Raw genomic sequence first — 10,400 nt, 5'->3', positions numbered from 1 at the left:
TAAATGTCTTGTAGATTTCAGCTGTGAATCCATCAGGTCCTGGACTTTTCTTTGCTGGTAGGTTTTTAATTACATCTCGTATTTCATTGCCTATTATTGGGCTATTGTGAGTGGTTATATCTTGTCGATTCAGTTGTGATAATTTGTACCTTTCTAGGAATCTGTCCATTTCTTCTGTGTCTTCTATTCTGTGAGAGTAAAGATTCTCAAATTAGCTATTAATAACGTTCTGAATTTCCACTGGGTCTGTGGTAATTACACCCTTTTCATTCCTTATTTCTTCTATTTGAATTTTTTCTCTCCTTTTTTGATGAGGTTGCTAGGGGCTTACTGATTTTATTTAATCTTTCAAAGAACCAGCTTTTTGCTTTTTTAATTCTTTGAATTATTTTCTTCATCCCAATTGAATTAATTTCTGCTCTAATCTTTATGATTTCTTTCTGTGTTTGGGCTCTGGGTTTGGTTTGCCCTTCCTATTCTATTTGTTGATGGTGCAGCATTAGGGTATTTATTTGTTTCTGTTCTGTTTTCCTAACATGTGAGTTCACAGCTATGACTTTCCCTCTGAGAACTGCTTTCATTGTATCCCATAAATTACGATAAGTTGTGCTTGAATTTTCATTGAATTGTAGATATTGTTGAATCTCTTGTTTAATTTCATCTGTGACTCATTGGTTGCTGAGTAGAGTGCCATTTCACTTCCATGTATTTAAGATTTTTTTCTGGTATCTTTTATTATTTATTTCCAGCTTCATTGCACTGTGGTCAGATAACGTGCATGGGATAATTTCTGTTTTCTTACATATACTTAAGCATGACCTATGGACCAGTGTGTGGTTTATTTTAGAAAATGACCCATGTGCAGCTGAGAAAAATGTGTATTCAACTTTTTTTGGGGGGAACACTCTGTATATGTCCACCAAGTGCATTTTTTTAAAGCTCTGGTTCAGTTCTTTTAAGGGGGTGTTAAGGTCTCCTGTTAAAATTGTGCTATTGGATATTAGATTTTTCATTTCCATTAAGATGTGCTTTATAGAGTTGGGTGCTCCTCTATTTGTTGCATATATATTTATGAGTGTTACCTCTTCATCTTGAATTTTTCCCCTGACCAGTATATACTGGCCTTCTTTACTTCACTTGATCATTCTTGGTTTGAAGTTGAAACTGTCTGAGAATAGGATTGCTAACTCTGCTTTTTTATGAGGTGTTGTGGCATGTAGTATTGTGTTCCATCCTTTGACTTTCATCCTATGAATGTCTTTGAGAGTTACATGCATTTCTTGTATACAGCATATTGTTGGATTTTCTTTCCCAATCCACTGTGCCAGTCTATTTCTCTTAATTGTGAATTGAGTCCATTTGATGGTTAGAACTGAGAAGTATTGACTTATGATTGACATGTTATTTACCTGTTGTCATTTACCCCTTTTTCTCCTGTGTTTAATTTCTTGCTTATTTAGTTGGTTGCTTCCCATCTCATTAGTGAAGTTCTGATCATTTTTGTCCCTTGTAGAACATCTTTCAGTAGCCTGTGTAGGGTTGGCTTTGTCATCACAAAATTCTTTAGCTGTTCTTTGTCATGAAAGTATTTCACTTCTCCATCAAACTTGAAAGAGAGTTTTGCAGGGTATAGTAGTCTAGGCTGTAGTTTGTTTTCATAGAGGACTTGAAGTACTCTGCTCCATGTTCTTCTTGATTTCAAGGATTATGAAGAGAAGTCGGCCATAATTCTGATGGGTTTTCCTTTAAATGTGATCTGCTTCTTTCCTCTATTGGCTTTCAGTATATTCTTGTGCTGAATTTCTGGGATCTTGATGATTATATATTTCGGTGTGTTTTTCATTAGGTTGAGGTTACTTGGCATTCTGTATGCTTCAGTTACCTGAATGTCAGATTGTTTCCTCATATTTGGGAAGTTTTCTCCTATTACTTCTGCTCATATTTTTTTTTAATGTCATTTGTATTGACTCCTTCTTTCTCTTTGATGCCTATTAGTGTCACATTTTTCATCTTGCATCATCTTGTAGGTGATGGATTATTCTTTTCTGCATCCTCGTTGTTTTTAAGAGATCCTTTTGTACCTTTTCACTAGCCGCACCAGCATCTTCAAGATCTGAAACTCTGTCTTCACTTTCACTTAAATGGTTTTGCAAGCTTGTGACTGAGATTTTAAATTCCTCTATATCTTTTTGACTCTGCTTTATGCGATCTTTTTCTTTCCTGTATTGCTCATTCAAGGCATCCATCATTTTTCTAATCTCCTCTATTTTTTATCAATATCTTCTTTATAAGAAGTTATCAATTCTTTTACTGCAATATTTTTTTTTTTCAGATTGGGTTTCCTCCGTATGTTTCTCTAGTTGTTTCTTTACTTCAGATGCTATGAGTTCAGTGAATTTTTTTTTATTTCAGATAAGAATTGTGCTCTGAGTTCCTCTATAACTTTCTGCTGTTGCTTATTTACTATCAACACTATTAATTAATGCATTTGAGCCAAGCTAGTGTCCTCTGCCCTTATTCTGGGTGCTCAGTGGGTTTCCTCCATATGCTTCTGCATTTGATTCTTTACTGCAGATGTTATTAATTCAGGAATTTCTTTTTTTTTATTTCCAGTCTGAGTTCCTCTATACCTTTCTGCAGCTGTTTCTTTATTTCAGAAGCCATTGATTCATTGCTTTCAGCTGTGTTATTCCCAATTTGTTCTGTGTTAGTGTTCTCTGCACTTGGGTTCTGAGGTTGCATTTTGTTCCTTCTCATCATTTTGTGTAGCACTGTCTTCTGACCTTTGTTGTAGATCTTCGTTGTATTATAACCTTAGCACATACTGAAGTTCTGGTGCAGATCTACAAAGTTTGGATTTATCCAGCTGTGCCTGGCTTGGGTCTGGCTGTTGTGTTCAGCTCCTTCCCACTACTGCCCTTGAGGGTGAATCTGTTGTGCCCCTCTTGCAAGATTTTCTGCTCCTGGACTATTTGGGTGGATCTATCCTCTACACTCTCTGCAGGGATTGCAGCTGCAGGGTTATACTCCAGGCCTGTATGCCATGCCTTAGCTGAGCCTGGAGGGGACAAGTTGGAGTAGGGGGGAGAGGCAGCTCTCCCATACACTCACTGGGCCTGGGCTAGGACTGGGTCTGGGGAGTCCCAGAACGCGGCAGAAATTCCTACTCATAGGGCGTGGTGGTGGAGGTGCTGCAGAGTGGTGGGGGGCGTCCCAAGGGGGTGGAAGAGGGTCTCACCCATGCTGTGCAGGTGCTTGGACCAGTAGTAGGTCCCGCCAGCGCAGGGTAGCCTGAAGCTCTCCCACACATTCCCCAGGCCTGGGCAAGGACTGGGTATGGGGGTTCCCTGAATGCGGCAGAAATTCCTACTCGGCGGGCGGGGTTAGTGGGGTGCTGCGGAGTGGTGGTGGGGCATCCCAAGGGGGTGGAAGAGGGTCTCAACCACACTCTCCCTGTGCTGGGACCAGTAATAGGTCCCGCCAGTGCAGGGTAGCCAGAAGCTCTCCCACACACTCACCGGACCTGGGCTAGTACTGGGTCTTAATATTTCCTATTACCTATGTAGTATTAACTTGGGTTTTTGGTTGCAAATATTACACACTATATACTTTAAAAACACGATCAATTCTTCAAATAAGATATGTTTTCAATGAAAATGTAATGATCTCTCTTTTGCACATAGGAACTTGAAACACATAGAGATAAGTAGCTCATAGAAAAATCACAATCTTTCAAAGTAGTAGAGCGTCTGATATTTTCTGATTCCAAAAACCATTTTTCATCCCTGAATTGATATGTTTTATTGGGACTTACTTAACACAGTCCAAGTAGTGAGTTATAAATCACTCTGCTTGGCTTACTGTGTTATTAGCTTTCATGGGCAATAAATGTGCATGAGAGCCATCCTCTCTCTATCTGTGGGCATAGGGTATGCTATCACCTCTGCCTTTACTCTGATTCAATTCTTTAATGTCTAGCATCATACTTCACATCACAAATTCTGGAAACATCCACTATCCCTCACCTCTTATGTATTTTGAACATTGCTAGGTAATAAAAAACCAGTGTTGTTTTGGGGGTGGGACCTTAGCACATATGTAATGGTAACAGAATGGCTGAGAAAAAATGCATTGCAAATGATGTATAAAACAGCCATGCCACAGTGGAGGATACCTCAATCATATATAATACCTGATATCCCCTTGTTGCTTATCCAGGATGTGAAGATGGCCTTATTAAATTGTGTTTTATGGAATGATCCTCCAGAACATTCTATACTTATGAACAGTTGTTTTTAATCACACAGGCCCAGTTTGTCACCTCATGCTCTGGGTGACTTTGAACTGTGTTCACAGTACTGCATTTGTTCAGAAAAAAAGCAATCTGAGAAGACAGCATAGACTCTATTCAGGAGTATCCTCAAATCAGATTTTAAAAGTCTAGGAAATCTTGAGAAATACGTCAAGGGAAAAGAAAACTTCAAAGGAAGGTAACCTCTAAAGAATCTCAAAAAAAAGAGATATATCTCATATCTACCTGATGTTGTGATAATTCATTTTTGTTTTATCTACTCAAGTAGAGGACTATCAACTTATCATGCTATGTCCTGCTGTGATTCTTTTCAATTGCCTGGTTTCATGAAAATAAAGTTTTGCTTCCATCAAATGGTTATGTTTCACCTTCTCAGGAAATCTGACAACTATTGCTTTAGTATAAAACATTTGTTTAAGTGAAGATTGGTTTAATTTTCCGTTGCCATTTGTTTTAGGGATAGTGTCTCCATGATTTAGAACCTGTCTCCCCATAATTTCTTCTTTTCTTTTTTCCCATGAAATGCTCTTTCCCACTCAATCTTTGCCTGTGAATGAGCATTCTTCTAAAATAAAGCATCATGAAGATGTGGCTGCCAATAAAACTTTTAACACATTGAATTTTTGTTTCAGAAAACTAAAACACATCTTGAAAAGACTGCTAGAGGGCTGGGGAGTTAGCTTGACAGTCTAAGCACCTACCTGGCAAGCACAGGTCCAGAGTTCAATCCCCAGTACTGCATGTCATCTCTGGGACCAAACTGGGTATGGTGGTGCACACCTGTAATCCAAGTGCTGGGGAGACTGAAATAGGAGGACCACTGTGTGTCTGAACGGCATAAAGTATAAAAATAAAAGACTGCTAGAAATTTGAAATAAAATGTTATTACTAATATAATGATTATTACCATGGAGCTCCCAGGACACTGACACTGTTCCTTCTCTGTTTTTCACAGTTCCAACTGTGAAAATCAATTGCATCCTAAATGTCAGCGACAAGGTCCGTAATATAGGGGGAGAGTGCTGATAAAAGGTACACCGTCACAAAGAAATGTTTGAGCACTGGAGAATCTTCTCTTTTAGTGGATTCTACTCTTTTGACTTCTACTATGGATCCAGAGAAGATCCAAGAAAGTTTATGCTCTAGTTTCCTGGAGAAGCACTTATTCAGTCATACTGAAAGGCTCCTAATACTTTCTAACACTGATCTTATTTCTTGCCAGCATTTTGTATGTTCCTTTGAGCCTGACTGCTCATCAGTAAAAGTGAAATGAGAATTTACATCACATTAGATTGTTATTGTAATAAGAAGTATTAGGAACATACTCCACAAGTGCTAGCAATTGTTATGGTATTATACTAATATTGCCATCATTACTGCTTAGAGAGGTGACTACTGTTTTGCTTATAGGCAAATCATGTCTGTAAGAAAATGATGGGTATAACAATTAAAATGGCAGTAAAAGGTGTAGAAAATCCAAATTGTGCAAGACTACTCCCTTTTGACTCTCACCTTAGTTATATTGAAGAATATGCTGAAGGTGAGAAGCAAGGTCTGAGTGCAGTAGAACAGGCTACATTGTGCCACAGACAAAAAAGAGAATAGAATCGGGTTAGTAGTCTCTTCTTTGATGTTAGGAGGAATGAAAATCCACATATTAGTCAAAGTTCTTAGTTAAGAATGTCACTATACATGGAGGTATTTATAACAATGTCATTTTTAGACAGGGTTTTAAATTATAATGTCATATAGTATTAGATCTCTAATGGTCCTTGATTATCCCCTAAGCAATGTCTGAATTTTACAGATGAAAGAACTAAGGCCAGAGTCATGGCATGACTCATTCAGTGTCATTCAACTGGTCAGTGGTGAAGATGAGAAAAAAAATCCTGGTAGTCTCATAGCCAGTGTAGATATAAAAGTTTTATGTCTGCAGACCTTACTGCATTTCAATAAGCATCAGTTGGAGAAATGAGTGTATTTTGTGTTCTGCAAGAAAAATAAATTTGGGATATTTTTGTTCTAAGAGAACAATACTCCACCCAAATTAGGTTCAAGAGCTATCAACAATTAAATAATTCTACGAGCTATTTAAAGCACATTTATTTCTGTGAAGTAGTTAGTAGTCTAAGGATGTTGTTATATTTCACCAAAACATCTGGACACTTCAATCAACTGGATGTGTTTAGATTTTATAGACAAAGCCCAAATGACACAGCCAACTTATTTTTATAAGCCTCATTGCATTGAACAGTATAAATGTCTAACGCAAGCTGGGTTGTAATATAGAGAGTATTCAGTACTGAAATTATTTATCACTAGTCTGAGCTCTGAGCTATTTCTCATTTGCTTTAAATGTTTACTCTCAGTGACAAAAATATTTCCCTCATTTTGAAGTTCTCAATAGAAGCATTAGAAACAAGGTGTGATTGAAAACTATTGTGAATGTTTGCATTTTAATTATTATAACAAAAGACAAATTAAAATCAGTTCCTCAAAAAGTACCACCTTTGTGTGGAGTATACTCATTGTGAGATTCTTGTCACATCCTCTGGAACTCTGGAAGTTCTCTCACAAGTATCTTTAGTTGTACTGCTGTCACTGGCTAGATGTCCAGAATTGATTCAAAGGAATGTCGTGTGCTGATGCAACATGGTTCTCTTTCATAGCCATTTTGCCTTTGGGGAAGAACTTGAAGTTGCCTGACACTTCCAGTGACAGAGGTGGGTAAAGACACACCGTGCTTTTTTTTTTCTAGGCTCATTAAATGTATTCAGAGAGTAGCAACAATAGTAGTGGTTGCAAAACAACAAAATTTATGAATGCTTACTCAGTGCCAGCACAACTCATAATGCTTTTTTTGAGCCTGCTTTCCTGTTGGATGCGAAGTGGTAGCAGAAGCGCTCATATTATTTTATTTTGCTAGACAAGGTCATGATATGTAGTTCAGGATGGCCTTGAGCTCACTAAGTATCCTAATTTTGGTTTGAATTCACTGTGATTGTCCTACCTAAGCCTCCAGAATGCTAAGATTATGAGCTTGCACCATCTCACCCAAAATGTTCATCATATTTTCACACATCATAAAGACACCAGAGAGGACTTTCAGAAATGCTTCAGAAAAAAAAAAATTAAAAAATGTAAAGACAGTGTGGTCGGAGGGATAGCTGATGGGAATACGTGCTTGCCTGGAAAGCACAAGGTCCTGACTTTGATACCTGGTACCACAAAAAAAAGAAAGAAGAAAGAAAGAAAGAAAGAAAGAAAGAAAGAAAGAAAGAAAGAAAGAAAGAAAGAAAGAAAGAAAGAAAGAAGAAAGAAAGAAGAAAGAAAGAAGGAAAGAAAGAAAGAAATGCTTCAGAAAGTGGAAAGAATGATAAAATAAATGTGCTCAAGGTGTTTTGTAAAGGATTATTATGTCTTTTACTTAAATCATTTTTTCTTAAACAGTCACCATCTTATTTTGATCGACCCTCTTAGATGTAGTTAGTATTAATTTGTTAGTTTAAAAAGGAATCTAAATTTGTCAGACCACTATGAAGAAAAAAAACAAGCAATATATTAATTATCGAAGCTGTCCTACTGGTCAGTTTTGAAACTGTCTCATTGCTATTTGTTTCTCAATAAAATTAATTTAAAAAATAAATAATTTTTTCAGAAAAGCAGAAGTTTTTATTGTTTTAAAAATGTAGTGGGTGATTTTAGGATGGATTTCTAGGGACAGAATCTCAGTGATCTTTATATGAAATGAAGCACAACATCCTTTTTCCTTGTTTCTCTTCCAGTTCCATTCCCATCCTGTTTTGAAGAGAACATGTGCCTCTGCTAATATTGTCTTCATTTTAAAATTATTAGTAAATATTTATGCTTGAATTATATACCAGAGAGTATATTATATAAGAATATTAAGGATTTCATAGGCCCATAGTTTTGCATCATCACCAAATTCATCATGCTACTGTTTGGAGTAGAGTCCCCTGAATTCCTAAGCTTTAAAGGCCTGAACCCATCCTGAGAGGCTATTGTACAGTGGTAGAACTTTGCAATATGGGCTTCTCATGGGAGGTTGTGGTTCATGAAGCCCATAAAAGGGATTATAACATACTGTGTCTTCCCCCACGCCCTGCTGCCAAGAGGTGAAGTGCTTCTACCACCACAAACTCCCACAGTGATTTACCACTTTTCCACAGGCCCAATACTAGAGTTAAACTCCCCAAATCATTAGCTAAAGTAAACATTTCCTTCATGTAAGTTACTTCAGGTGCTTATAGGAACAGATGGCTGACAAATACAACTTGAGTGGACACCTATGGAGTGACTGATAAATCCATTTATGGACTTGCGAAGAAGAATATTTTCTAATATTGACTAATAGATGTTGTTATGGTTTGTGTCTAGCTTTGCCCCAAAGCCTCATGTAATCACTTGGGTGGCTTCTAGGGTTTGTGATTAATTCATGACCCAATGCTAGGATCATGGTTGGGAGTCCACCACCAGCCCTGGGGTAGATAGCCTGAATACAATATGACAAAGGGAGAGAGTCTTGCTAGCTTCCACAGCCACAATTTTTTCCCTTTGCTCTTTGCTGTTTTCTGCTGCCATGAACTGCTGCCCTTTGCCATGTTCCCTCCACCTTGGAGCCAGCTAAGAATGGACTGAAACCTCCACTAACTGTGAGCTAAATAAACCTTGCATCCCTTAATTTTGGGTGTTGGGTATTTTGTCATAGTAGTGAGAGAACAGTAACAGACAGATGTAGAAATCTTAAAAACTTGATTATTTTGCTGAATTCATGCACTTACAATATTTAAACAGCAGTGGAATACCCATCACTGGCAAAACTAAACAGAGCAAGAGGATACAAATGAAGGACCATTTTGTATCTGTATATACAAAATAGTTAGGATAGGTATACAGCTATTGTCTCTTAATCAATGACAAGAAAGATTTGTATTAATAGTGTTTGGACAGGATATCATGTCTGCATCTTGTACTATGAATAACCACTATGAAGACAATAATATGCAATGTATTAATTATTGAAACTGTCCTACTAATTGGTTTTGAAACTGTCTCATTGCTATTTGTTTCTCAACAAAATTAATAAAAATAAATAAATAAAAAATTCACTTTTAATTTAGAAAACAGCCAAAGAGGAAATGATTTGAGCAATAATTATTTTACTGGTATTAGGGAAAATATAAATATATGGAAAAATGGAAATTTTACTAAATATTTTTGTGATGTATGTATATATAATTAAAAATTGGATATATTTTTATAAAACATTTTTGACTGCAAAATATTCTCTGGCTAGAAACTATGACATGAAATGATATTTGAACTTATTCAAATAGTTGAAGATGTATGAACACACATATTAAAAGAATTAAGTTCAAACAACATTTTAGAACATTTATTTCAATGCAGGAACTAGACTAGGAACTAGTTCCTAGCCCCCTCATTTTGAGAAACTCACCAACTGATGCAAAGACATAAGTGCAAAACAGCAGTTATTCTGTTCAAAGAACATGATCTGAAGCATATAAAACTTGCAACTTTAATGAACTCATAGCCAGAAGAGTTTAAATATTGTATGTATTGGAAAATACTAGATAAATCTCCTCACTTTTTGCATTTGTGATTCTACTTATCTATTATCTTTATATCACTGTTCTCCTTGAAGTATTAAAAATTATGTGGCCAGATATTGAGGATGCTTTCCTTGGCATCATTATAAAAGCACATTCAGTTTTCAGTTTGAATATTTATTTTTTGTAAAAAGTGTTTCTTAGGACTTCTATCTGTGATGAGTATAGCCAATGCTAACGGTAATAAATGTTCTGTTATAGAAATTAGTAGTTCTTATCCATGTGTAGCTGAACAAAATGGAGAAAATAAAAAGAATCCAGGGTCATCTTACAAGAAATGCATTGTTAATAAAATTTTACTTTTTGTTTCATAAATTTTAACGAAAACTCATAATTTCAGGTCATTTTAATCTTGTGTGCTCTATTAATAATAATGACACATTAGAATGCATTTTTAAAATGTAGAAAATTTTTAGGACAGAAGCTAACAATGAATA

This window comes from Octodon degus, unplaced genomic scaffold, assembly GCF_000260255.1.
Source record: "Octodon degus isolate 3935 unplaced genomic scaffold, OctDeg1.0 scaffold00099, whole genome shotgun sequence".
Taxonomy (NCBI): Eukaryota; Metazoa; Chordata; class Mammalia; order Rodentia; family Octodontidae; genus Octodon; species Octodon degus.
Note: the sequence above shows the minus strand (reverse complement) of the source record.